We start from the raw sequence: 13,953 nt of genomic DNA, 5'->3' as shown, positions 1-13,953 counted from the left end.
AAATTACAGACGCCTCTCATCTTTTTAAGTGGTGGAACTTGCACTATTGCTGACTGACTAAATACTTTTTTGCCCCACTGTATATATATGTCAGTGAGACACATATATATATATATATATATATATATATATATATTAATATTTCTTCCAGCGCTAGACAGCTTTAAAGTCGGTAATTCAATTACCGGATTTTGCTTTCTCCTTCCTAAAACCCGACATGATATGAGACCTGGTTTACATACAGTAAACCATCTCATATCACCTTTTTTTTTGCATATTCCACACTACTAATGTTAGTAGTGTGTATATGCAAAATTTGGCCGTTCTAGCTAGTAAATTAACGGGTTAAATGGCGGAAAAAATTGGCGTGGGCTCCCGCACAATTTTCTCCGCCAGAGTAGTAAAGCCAGTGACTGAGGGCAGATATTAATAGCCTGGAGAGGGTCCATGGTTATTGGCCCCCCCTGGCTAAAAACATCTGCCCCCAGCCACCCCAGAAAAGGTGCAAAATTTGGCCGTTCTAGCTAGTAAATTAAGGGGTTAAATGGCGGAAAAAATTGGCGTGGGCTCCCGCACAATTTTCTCCGCCAGAGTAGTAAAGCCAGTGACTGAGGGCAGATATTAATAGCCTGGATAGGGTCCATGGTTATTGGCCCTCCCCTGGCTAAAAACATCTGCCCCCAGCCACCCCAGAAAGAGGCACCCTCTGCTGGTTGTCCTCATATGAACTCGAGCCAGGGAGCTTTCTAGGAAAGTTCCCACGACCTAGGAACAACCAGCAGAGGGCGCCTCACCGCAAATGCAGGTAAATATAGGTCAATGACCTACTTTACCTACATTCTCCGGGGTTTTGCAGACATGAGCAAGTTGCATTAGCAAAGCTCGTGTCTGCTAAATATTTTAACCCCTTCAGATGGATTTACATCATTGGACTTTACAGATCTGCGGAAGGTAAGGATATTGTTGGTTTATTATGTTTTTTTTGTTACAGAACGAGGGTCTTCAGTGATTGGATTGGGCGTGCAATAAAATATTAAAACAACCTTTGTTTTTATTTCATTAAAATAATTTTTAATAATGTGTTTGTGTATTTTTTTAACCCTTTACTAGTATTGGATTAATAATAGATAGGTGTCATAATTGACGCCTCTCCATTATTAATTTGGCTTAATGTCACCTTACAATAGCAAGGTGGCATTAACCCTTCATTACCCCATATCCCACCGCTACACGGGAATGGGAAGAGAGTGGCCAAGTTCCAGAATAGGCGCATCTTCCAGATGTGCCTGTTCTGGGGTGGCTGGGGGCAGGTGTTTTTAGCCAGGGGGGGGGGCCAATAACCATGGACCCTCTCCAGGCTATTAATATCTGCCCTCAGTCACTGGCTTTACTACTCTGGCGGAGAAAATTGTGCGGGAGCCCACACCAATTTTTTCCGCCATTTAACCCCTTAATTTACTAGCTAGAACGGCCAAATTTTGCATATACACACTACTAACATTAGTAGTGTGGAATATGCAAAAAAAAGGTGATATGAGATGGTTTACTGTATGTTAACCAGGTCTCATATCATGTCGGGTTTTAAGAAGGAGAAAGCAAAAGCCGGTAATTGAATTACCAGCTTTAAAGCTGTCTAGCGCTGGAAGAAATATTAATATATATATATATATATGTGTCTACTGACATATATATATATATATATATAGACAGTATATATGGTTTTTTTTTAAACATGGATCCCTTGTATAGCCATATGTCGGTTTTGCAAGCCTGCGATAAAAACACGCAGTACGGCTGCCATACGGATTACATACGGAGGATGCCATGCGCAAAAAACGCTGAAACACCCTTCCTACGGAGGAGCTACGGACCACTATTTTCCGGACTTTTCAGCGTATTATGGCCGTAATATATGGACCATATTTTCATACGCTGAGTGTGAAGCCGGCCTTATTCTCTGCTTGTGTCTGGTCTATGTCGCTGCACCTCTTCCTTCTCCTCCAAATCATGTGGCATGTACCATGGACCTTGAGGGTCCTTAACAGACACAGAGTGTCAAAGGACAGGTGAAATTTACTTTATTTATTTATTTCTCCCTCTCCTTTTGCATTCTGTTCTGTTTTTTAAGGAAAATAATGAGGGTGATAGTTTCATTGGTTCCACACATGTCCCTACTAACAAATTCTGTCAGCTCTTCAAAGAGCTTCATAATGCAACACACACAACCCTCATCAACTGCAAAGGGTGTATTTCAAAGTAACCCATGCTTCAGTTTACTTGCTGCATTATTTAGTCTGTCATCAATTTAGGGTATGTGCACACGTTCAGGTTTTTTCACGTTTTTTTCTCGTTTTTTTCGTGATAAAAACGCAATGAAAACGCATTACAAACTGCAGACATATGCATCCTATCATTTAGAATGCATTCTGCAATTTTTGTGCACATGATGCGTTTTTTTCCGCAAAAAAACGCATTGCGGTAAAAAAAGCAGCATGTTCATTAATTTTGCGGACTTTTCGCGTTTTTCCCGATATTCTATGCATTTAGGTAAAAACGCACAAAAAACACACCAAAAACACATTAAAAACGTGAAACGAACGCGAAAAAAATGCATGCGGATTTCTAGCAGGAATGTCCGGTTTTTGGCAGGAAATTTCTGCTAGAAAATCCTGACGTGCACATACCCTTACACTACTCGTACACATGCTGCATCATATACAGTGTTGAATTTAAGTGCTATGCAACATTGCAAACCAAATGGCACAGTGGCAAAATGTTTTTTTTTCAAGCCAAAAGGGTGTCTTATGCTACATAGGATCATGTGAAATCAGCTAACACTTTCCTGGTGATAGCCATAACCTACTTTAAATGGATTCATTTGTGAAAAATATGTTGCACAATTAAATTCAGAATATGGCTCATGTATAGAGTGAGTTGCTTATCCTGACAACCAGCCATCCAAATGATTCCATGCATTGTCACTCCTTACCATTCTGAGTTGCAGTTCACGGAAGTCATCTAGCAGTATGGCTTTTCTCCCTCAGGTTTTCAAGCTTTACCTTCATGAGCAAACTAAATGTGACAAATGCGTTGTCTAAATGATGAGCCCTGTGCCTGTTGGTGATAGGATCATATTAGTTGAGCAGAATCAAGAAAATGTGTAGGAATAAAAGTAACAAATTCCCGATGAGGAAAACAAACATAGATCCTAGTCACAGAGGTATCCTCATCTATGATTGTTGCAGTGGTCCATCACTGCCACTGAAAAAGTTCACCTAGTGAGTCATGAAATGTATTGTCCCCATCCATAATTACTTGTATAGGTTTCTACAATGCAGTGCACATTGAAGCTCAAAGACAAGTCGATAGTGAAGCTTATATTATACTGTACATGGCAATAGAAGAGGACACTAGGGTTGAGCGACTTTTCTTTTTATAGGATCGGGTCGGGTTTCACGAAACCCGACTTTTTCAAAAGTCGGGTCGAGTGAAATCGGCCGATCCTATAGAAAAGTCGGGGTCGAGGTCGGCCGAAACACGAAACCCAATGCAGTGCATTGGGTTTCTAATGGTTCCCAGGGTCTGAAGGAGAGGAAACTCTCCTTCAGGCCCTGGGATCCATATTTAAGTGTAAAATAAAGAATCAAAATATAAATATTGATATACTTACCCTCGGACGCGCCCAGGTTCTCACCGGCAACCTTCCTTCCTAAGAATCAGCATCTGAAGGACCTTCGATGACATCGCGGCTTGTGATTGGTCGCGTAAGCAGTCACATGGGCGTCACGCGACCAATCACAAGCCGCGACGTCATGTAAGGTCCTTCAGGCGCTGATTCTTAGGAAGGAAGGCTGCGGGTTAGAACCAGGGCGCGTCCGAGGGTGAGTATATACCTATTAGGAATATACTCACCCTCGGACGCGCCCTCGGACGCTTCCTTCCTAAGAATTAGTGCCTGAAGGACCTTAGATGATGTCGCGGCTTGTGCTTGGTCGCGTGACCGCCCATGTGACCACTCACGCGACCAATCACAAGCCGCGACGTCATCGAAGGTCCTTCAGGCGCTCATTCTTAGGAAGGAAGGCTGCCGGTGAGAACCAGGGCGCGTCCAAGGGTGAGTATATCAATATTTTTTTATTTTTATTCTTTATTTTACACTTAAATATGAATTCTGATACCGATTCCCGATATGTTAAGCATATCGGAACTCGGTATCGGAATTCCGATTCCAGATCAGAAGATCGCCGACCTCATGGCCGACCACACATAGGGGTTGGGTCGGGTTTCATGAAACCCGACTTTGCCAAAAGTCGGCGAATTCTGAATCTGGCCGACCCGTTTCGCTCAACCCTAGTGGACACTTCTTTTTGCCAAAAATAATGATGACTGGGTATTTTCTAGGGAGGCTGATTGTGCAAAATCATTTTTCGAAAGTCAGCATACGTTAGAAAATTGACCAAGTGAGAGATTGGTTTGAAAACTAGCAGATGACTGGGAATGTATACTTGCTTTCTCAACACACAATCACGGAGGGATATTTGCTGTTGAGATAAAGATCAATGAGGAGTTATACTCCTCTGCATAGGCAGAATGTATGAGTCACTGACTGTGTGGTTTCAGCCAGGTATCTTTGACTCTGAAACAGTGTGGCATTTTAGAGAAAAACATGCGATAAAAGCTGCGGAGGACTAAGCTGCACAGGAGAATAGACTGATATAGAGGTCTTGGGCGGCTTCTCCCTGCCCTTGATTGACAGGTCTCTCCCTATGGGCGTATGTTGAGAGAGACTTGTCACTCTAAGGCAACGAACAGATACAAGCCGCCATCTAGACGACTACTCTCCAGCACGGCTCGGTCTCTGGTAGCTTAGAACATATGTTTTTCTCTAAAACATTAAATTGTTTTAGAGTCAAAGACACCTGGCTGAGATCATGCAGTCAGTGACTGATACATGCTCGCTGATCCATCCGATTTTTAAAAATCTAATGTCACTTTACTTTGCAATAACTCTGGAAAGTTTCAACACATTTGACTTTATTTATGGAAGTGCTAAATTCTGTTTGATATCTTTTGCACTGTTTATGAAAGTATCTCAAATTTAATATAAATGTAGAACAAATTTGCAGTGATTAAACTTTGAATGTTGACACCCTTAAGCCAGAGAGTCATACCACATTAATTAAATCTATTTTTTTAGCTTCACTTTTTAAACTATAGCCCCCAGAGCTTTTTTTGGTTTTGAGTTTTTGTTTTTCACTCCCCTCCTTCCCGGAGCCATAACTTTTTTATTTTTCTGTCCATATGGCCAGATGAGGGCTTTTTTTTTGCAGGATGAGTTGTACTTTTGAGCGACATCATTGGTTTTACCATGTCATGTACTAGAAAAGAGGAATAAAATTCCAAGTGCGGTGAAATTGCAAAAAAAGTGCAATTCCACACTTGTTTTTTGTTTGGCTTTCTTGGCCATTCATTAAATGCTAAAACTGACCTGCCATTAAGATTCTACAGGCCAATATGAGTTCATAGACACCAAACATGTCTAGGTTATTTTTTATCTAAGTGGTAATAAAAAAATTCCAAACTTTGCTTAAAAAAAATTGCGCAAATTTTCCTTGAACCGTAGCGTCTCCATTTTTCTTGATCTCGGGTTGGCTGAGGGCTTATTTTTTGTGTGCCGAGCTGATGTTTTTTAATTATACCATTTTGGTGCAGATATGTTCTTTTGATTGCCCATTGTTGCATTTTAATGCAATGTCGCGGCGACCAAAAAAAACGAATTCTGGTGTTTTGAATTGTTTTTTCATTACGCCATTTAGCTATCAGGTTAATTATTTTTGTATTGATAGAGCGGGTGATTCTGAAAGCAGTGATACCAAATATTTGTAGGTTTGATTTTTTTATTGTTTTATTTTGAATGGGGTGAAAGGGGGGTGATATAAATGTTATATTCTTTTTATTTTTTCATATTTTTAAAAACATTTATTTTTATTTTTGTCATGCTTCAGTAGCCTCCATGGGAGGCTAGAAGCTGGCATAGCCTTATCGGCTCTGCTACATAGGAGCAATGCTCAGATCGCCCCTATGTAGCTAAATTACAGAATTGCAATGAGCGCCGACTACAGGGTGGCGCTCAAAGCAATCTGGCATCAACAACCATATGACGGGTCATATATGGTGGTGTAATACCGCCATATATATCTCACATGTAAAGCGCCATGGAATAAATGGGGCTATAATAATAAATAATAATAATAATAATATAGTGCTACCATTACCGAGCAGCAGGTGACATCTCTGCATGGTGGACCCCGGGCTGCGAACGCACTTATTCCTTACTTATTATTATTTGGTGCATTCCGCTAGCCCTAACAAGAAGTGACACAGCTGAAAGTATCGGGTATCTTATAGTACTGATGTGAATTTAGGGAACTTTATCTTGTCCGTGGTCATCAAGAAGCATCATTGTCAGGAGCTCCCTGTCCTCTCCAACAGCTGCAGGAAGCTTTCTTTGCAACCAGAAAAAATGTAAAACCTGTCCATTTATAATGACCACGGACAAGATCAAGATCCCCAATTCACATCAGGACTACAAGAAACCAGATACATTCAGCTGCGTCACTTCTAATGTGGTGTACCTAATTATTTGTACTAAATGTCCAACTAGGGGTCTGTATGTTGGGGAGACAGGGCAGAAACTGAGAACAAGGATAATTTCTCATTGCCACACAATATAAGAAAAAATAATGGATCTGCCTGTGGCAAAACATTTCTGTATGTCTGATCATAGCACCATGGACCTGAAATTACTTGTATTGAACTTAACTTCAAATGTCAGAGAGACAGGAGAATCTCGGAGTATAAATTTATGACAACCTTTGACACACTTAGTGCAGGAATCAATGTGTTGCATGGATTTATGTCTTTTTACATCAATTAAGGAATTTGCACTCAGACCTTATGGGGCATCATAACACAGTACAAGACCCCAATCAGAGGACAACAAAACATTCACTCCTTATCAAGGAACCTTTCAATATTTATGGACACAATTGATTATTTATCACTCTTCCATAATGACACCTCTGTGCTGTGTTATGTATAAATATGTGATTCTTCAGATGTTGTATTAGTCTATGCCTGATGAAGAGATGTGAGTAGTCTCAAAAGCTTGCAATTTGTTACCATTGTTTCAGTTAGCCATTAAAAGGTATCAACCACTGAGGACTCTCAATTCTAAATATTTTTCTATCAACTAACACGGTACCAAGATATATATCTTTCCTGTATCACATATCTTTAAAACACAAAGTTTTTTATGCTAAAATGTGCTATTACCCCAGTTTTGTATTTTTTTGCAACCTGTAACAGTAGAGAATGGACATACAATTTGTTGTGCAATTTCTCCCAAATGCAGTGATGTAGTCAAAAATAATGATTGATCAAACTTTGAAGCATAAATTTGGCTAGAGTATATTATGGACACCATGCTGCATTTGCTGAGTCCATGATGAGCCAAAACAGCAACATTCCCCCACGAGAGACACCATTTTAGAAAATAGACCCATGAAGGATTGGTGAGGTCATCAGTGCTAAAGTAGAAGACAACCTTTTTAATTTTAGAAAGTTCTGTGAGGCACATGTGAAATCAAAATACTCAGTACACCATTAGAGGTATTTATTGAGCATTGTAGTTTCCAAAACAGGGTCACTTAAGTTTTTTTATGATGATCTGACATCTCAGGGCCACTACAAATGGATTCCAAAATAAACTTAAATAATGCCTGCGTTTCAAAACTCAACTGGCGCTCTTTCTCTTTTGAGCCCTACTATTGCCGCATTTACGAAAAATTGCATACCAAATAAAGTGGTCAATTTTTTTCCCATCAGTTAATGTAACAATGACAAATGTGAAGATAATGAAGCTATTACAGTGTTCACCAAGATAAAGAATATGGAAGTTTTATTGTTTGAAACATTCCAGCTATTGCAATAGTAGTTATGTGTATTTTTTATTTTTTTATTTTTATTTTTTTCACAAAAGCTGCATTATTAGAAGCAAAACTGTTTTTTTTTACTAATGTCAAGCTCTTTTATGTGTGTGGTTTTTTCTTTGTTTTTTAGATTTCTCTGAGTTTTTTTTTTTACGTTTTTGCTTAGACCCACTATGGGATTTGCATATTTTTCAGTTTGATCGCTGACCTCATTCACTGTAGTACTGTACTCATATATCGTAACGCAGGAAACCTGTCAGTTTCACACTGACATCCCTGTTAGACCTAGCTCATGGCAGGTTCTAACAGGCCACCAGTAACAGCCTCGAAGTGCCATGGCAGCTGATATAACTCGCCGCAGCAATCACAGTGTGCCCATAGGATTAAAGAGTGAGCCTCTTCCTCTGTTACCAAAGTCAAAATGGCCACAAACTGTGCCAAAACCAATCATGGCTGATGAAGAAGTTTGAAAACTGTTAAATAGAGCTGAGATCTGCACTATTCACTTAATCTTCAGGACAATAAAAAAGTGACACTGGGGATTACGACCTCTTAATGCCATAGAATGGGATATTAGCAGTCGTTAAAGGATTATGTTGCATAGTTATACAGCTATGGCATTATTACAGTTAATATAAATGATCACAGCTAATTGTGGTTAAGAAAATAATGATTTATGTTTATTAGATCTTTGTTTTTTATACAGTTAAACTGAAACCTTCATATGATTTATAATAGAAAGATTTGATTTTCTTCTAAAATATAAGTACGCTGTACCTTTTCAAAATAACATATAACACCTAACTAGAGCGAGTGTAAAATTCCATCCTGTGGGAAATTTGTGTCAGTAATGGTGTTGTAGGAGAATCTATCCATCTGAAGGTTACTGAAGTTCTCAATCTGCACAGATACAATTACAGTACCTGTTATGCAAGTCTGATTCCGTCATGTTCTTTGGTTTGTTATTTTAGCTTCTGAAGGTTCTCGCTATAAAAGGAGAACCTTATGAATCTTGACAGTAACACTTTTTTTTCTTTTCAGCAACCTTCTGTCGTGCACTGCAGAATATAGAAAAAAAAAACAATGACATGTTTGTTATAAATGATTTTAGGCTGCATCGCAAAACTATTTTAATATTTTTATGAAGAATCTAAGATAATGAAGATGTAATATACCATTTTAGGTGGTATTTAATAACAGCAATTAGTTTGTGCCTGTTGTATAATCATTAAAGGTAATTAAGAAACTATTAAAGTAAAAAAATCCACATTTTCAAAGAAATCACATCCACTGAAAGGTTTGCCAAGTTCGATATTTGTGCCAAAATGGGTTTTACAGCGACGGTAACAATCAGACTCTAAATCATCCTATCAAAGATGCAAAGCTTAGCTTCAAAGCGCACATTCTAAAGAAACTCATTAATCCTGTCTAGTGGATACAACCTTCCAGATTCCAGCACGTCCGGCTGAACCATAGTGGGTTGGCAAAAAATAAAAACATACCAATAATATATATGGAGATCAGGAGAGTGCATTGTCAGTTATTACATTATTCCCACTGTTATTGCCCCCTTTCATTTATTATAAGCTATGGCGACAGATTCTCAGGGAAATCTATGTCTGGCCTAAAGATCTTATCATCATTTACATATTAAGAAAAACAGAGATTACCACAATGAAAAGTTTTGTTATGTTGAATATTACATTGATAATTACCATGTTATGGTCACTGCATCCAAAGTGCTCTGTGATCTGTAGATCTGAAATTGTATCTGGTCTTGTTGACTGAACCAGATCCAGTGGATTAGCTCCCCTGGTCGGTTCATCTACAGGCTAAAGGTACCGTCACACTAAGCGACGCTGCAGCGATACCGACAACGATCCGGATCGCTGCAGTGTCGCTGTTTGGTCGCTGGAGAGCTGTCACACAGACCACTCTCCAGCGACCAACGATCCCGAGGTCCCCGGTAACCAGGGTAAACATCGGGTTACTAAGCGCAGGGCCACGCTTAGTAACCCGATGATTACCCTTGTTACCATCCTAAAAGTAAAAAAACAAACACAACATACTTACCTACCGCTGTCTGTCCTCGGGGCTCTGCTTCTCTGGTCTGGCTGTGAGCGCCGGGCAGCCGGAAAGCAGAGCGGTGACGTCACCGCTCTGCTTTCCGGCCGCTGTGCTCACAGCCAGACCAGAGAAGCAGAGCGCCGAGGACAGACAGCGGTAGGTAAGTATGTAGCGGTTGTTTTTTTTTACTTTAACGATGGTAACCAGGGTAAACATCGGGTTACTAAGCGCGGCCCTGCGCTTAGTAACCCGATGTTTACCCTGGTTACCAGCAAAGACATCGCTGAATCGGTGTCACACACGCCGATCCAGCGATGTCTACGGGGAGTCCAGCGACGAAACAAAGTTCTGGACTTTCTTCCCCAACCAGCGACAGCACAGCAGGGGCCTGATCGCTGCTGCCTGTCACACTGGACGATATCGCTAGCGAGGACGCTGCAACGTCACGGATCGCTAGCGATATCGTCTAGTGTGATGGTACCTTAAGAGAGAGGTAATTGTCCTAAACTGTGGGTAAGAAATTGTAGCTTTTAGCACAACCAGAAGATTCTGTGTCCCATCCAATGTCTGGATAGTTAAAATCCCCCAAAATAAGGGCACATATTATTTGCTACCTTTTTAATTTGTTGTATCATTTCATCCTCTACCTGTCCCCTTGTAACAATCTAGTTGCCCGCCTTTGAACTGACTCTAACTTCTGAATATCCTTTTAAAAACATGGAGTCCTAAACTGAATCCCATATTTTAGAAATGATTTCTAGGGGTGTAACAATATGTCGGGATCACTGGATTTTGATTCTGATTTGGCGGATTCTAAAATTCATAACAATCTTTCTACATAATAGACCAAGGTTTGGTAAATATAACTTGGTTTGAAAATCCATATACTGTCTCAACATGTGAAATAGAAGGGTATCTCCTCTATGAAGGAAATCATACATAATCTCATAATTTAGCTTATTCAGTGGTAAATGTATACTATGTAGTTTAAACCATTAGAAATGCAGTAACTCTGTATGTACTGCTTGAAAACTACTTAGCAGCAGCTAGAAAACTAAATTAAAAAAATTAAATATTTAGTTAGCAGATATATAAATGTTGTTCTACATATCGAATATGAGAATTAATCAAAAATATCTACAGTATTATGATATTCAATATGACCTCACAAGTCGTAATTGTATAAGTGATAAGGAAAATGATCTACATATGGTATGCAGGTCTTTGCCTTGTTTGCATCAGTAAGCAGTAACCATAAAACAATGATGGCTTGGCATGATAAAATTATGAACTCTAAATTAGACTTCAGGGTCACCAAGAACAATTATGGTGTCCTCTGTTCTACTTTGGTTTATATATATAGAAAAGGGACATTACACAGTCTGATTAATGGTGGGATCAAAGTCAAGATCTGACTTACCGTAATGAACAGCATAAAAATGAATGTATCTCTATAAGCTCTGCTTAACATAATGTTTTTATGACAAAATATAGCATCAAAAGTGCTGATGTTTTTTTTTTTATCATTACACCATAAATGATAGTCGTTCCCTTTAGATAAACTCTTACTGTTAAATGGCCTCATGATCTGCATTTTGTAGATCATGAGAACAAGATGATTGCAACCAGACCAATTTATTTGTTTTCAATCTACAACGCTGTAAACCTGGCATGCAGTATATAGTTTTACCGCAACTTTAGAGTTAATAATAAAATACGGAAAGCAATAAAAGTAAAATGTTAACCATGTAAAATGTAATACAGCAATCTCTTTCTCTCTCTCTCTCTCTATGTACAGCTGCAGAAATAGAAAATGTAATGGGGTTCCCATAACCTTCCTATTGATACACTATCTAATGGATAGGTCACCTGTATCAAATCATAGGGGTCTGGCACCCAGTATCCCCATAGATCAGTTATTTGTAACCACTGCGGCAGGCAGATGTAAACAGGCAGTGATCCATGACAAATTCATCGAGCATGGTTGGAATCCCTTTTGTCATTGGTGGTAGCCATACCTGCTGCCTTGCACTATGCTGCTGTGGAGCGCACAGAGTTAAACAAGTGAGGGAAAATATTGGTATTACTGTTCTCTAGTGGCTGAATAGTTAGTAACAGAAAGTAAGGAGTGGAACAGGAGAATATTGAAAGTTAAAAAAAATGCTCTTTACTTTCAAACAGAAGATGACTGTACACAATCTTGTTGGCTAGACATCTTTAGATTAACCCCTTTCTGACATGTACCACAGAGAGAACACAGTCACTATGTCCCATAAAATATCAACCTTTATTAAATATATATAAAAACATAACAAAAGACCAAGTAGATAAGGTAAAATGGGGCTGGTAAGACCAACTGTATTGCAACACCATCATACACAAAGGGCTACATGGTACCCCCCACTGCATCAGCACATAAGAATATGGTAGTCTATAACACATAATGTGAACAGGAATATGGGCCTAGAGTATTAGTATCTAGTAGTAGTGACCTACAAGGGTCAGCAATGGACCTAACATAGTAACATAGTTAGTAAGGCCGAAAAAAGACATTTGTCCATCCAGTTCAGCCTATATTCCATCATAATAAATCCCAGTTCAGCCTATATTCCATCATAATAAATCCCCAGATCTACATCCTTCTACAGAACCTAATAATTGTATGATACAATATTGTTCTGCTCCAGGAAGACATCTCTGACAGCGGTATTTAATGTGTGCTTACAGGAAGCGCATCACTAATCAAGCCCATCGATGACCCCTTCACATGATCGGGAGTTACTAATGGGTCGGCATGACAACCAGAGATTTGCAGCAGACCTCTGTGGTTGTCATTTTTGGACTGCTATGAGCTCCGCACCATAGTCGACGATCTTAGCAAGTGATCAATTTTGCTACACACTGGCTAACTGATAATCACCTGTGTGTAGCAGAGGCAATGAAAGTAAAGCAGCTTCTAGTCTCCTATGGAGACTATTGAAGCATTCAAAAAGTGAAAAATAGTTTTAAAAAATATAAAAATACAGTGCCTTGCGAAAGTATTCGGCCCCCTGGAGCTTTTCAACCTTTTCCCACATATCATGCTTCAAACATAAAGATACCAAATGTAAATTTTTGAAGAATCAACAACGAGTGGAACACAATTGTGAAGTTGAACAAAATTTATTGGTTATTTAACATTTTTGTGGAAATTCACAAACTGAAAAGTGGGGCGTGCAATATTAGTCTCAGGGTTCTGTTTGGGTGGTTACTTCCCTGTAGAACTTCAAAATTATAGTTACCTTGCAGGATGCTACAGAGTATAGCATGGCAACTTCTCTATAGGCAACTTTCTAGGTGCAGATAAGGATCAGGGCCACCAATTATCCTCCTTAAGAGAGTGGTATCCATGATAGCTGAGTACAGCAGATAATACTCATATATGTGGGGCAAACAGACATGCTGGACTACACTTTCTGGATCTCTGCTGTCTCAGCCATCTTTGCTAATTTAGTATTACATTCTACTCTGTTTTAAATCCAGTGGCTGGCACTTTTTATGAACTTTGCTCCTAGAATCTTTTCATGTCCATCTGGCTAGTTAACTGTTGAGGTTAACTGTGTAACGTATGAAGTTCTGATATACTTCCTAAAGTAGCATACACAATAATAGTATATAGAAAATATCATTCATGAAACAATATAGACCTACAAGAACCTAAGTATTAAGGAGGCAAACATGCAGCTTATAACATATTACTTTTGACATATTGTGTACAGAGATAGAAAAATACAGCCCTAAATGCCTTGTAGTGGTCATACTCAGCTCCTACTCCAGTAGAAGAAAAACTATTACACACAAGAAGGAGCATGGAACTACAGCTCTTTGCAATGTGTACATCCATGAGAATCAAACA

The sequence above is a fragment of the Ranitomeya imitator genome, chromosome 1, assembly GCF_032444005.1.
Source record: "Ranitomeya imitator isolate aRanImi1 chromosome 1, aRanImi1.pri, whole genome shotgun sequence".
NCBI lineage: Eukaryota > Metazoa > Chordata > Amphibia > Anura > Dendrobatidae > Ranitomeya > Ranitomeya imitator.
The sequence above is the reverse complement of the archived record's forward strand: the minus strand, read 5'-3'. Positions refer to the sequence as shown.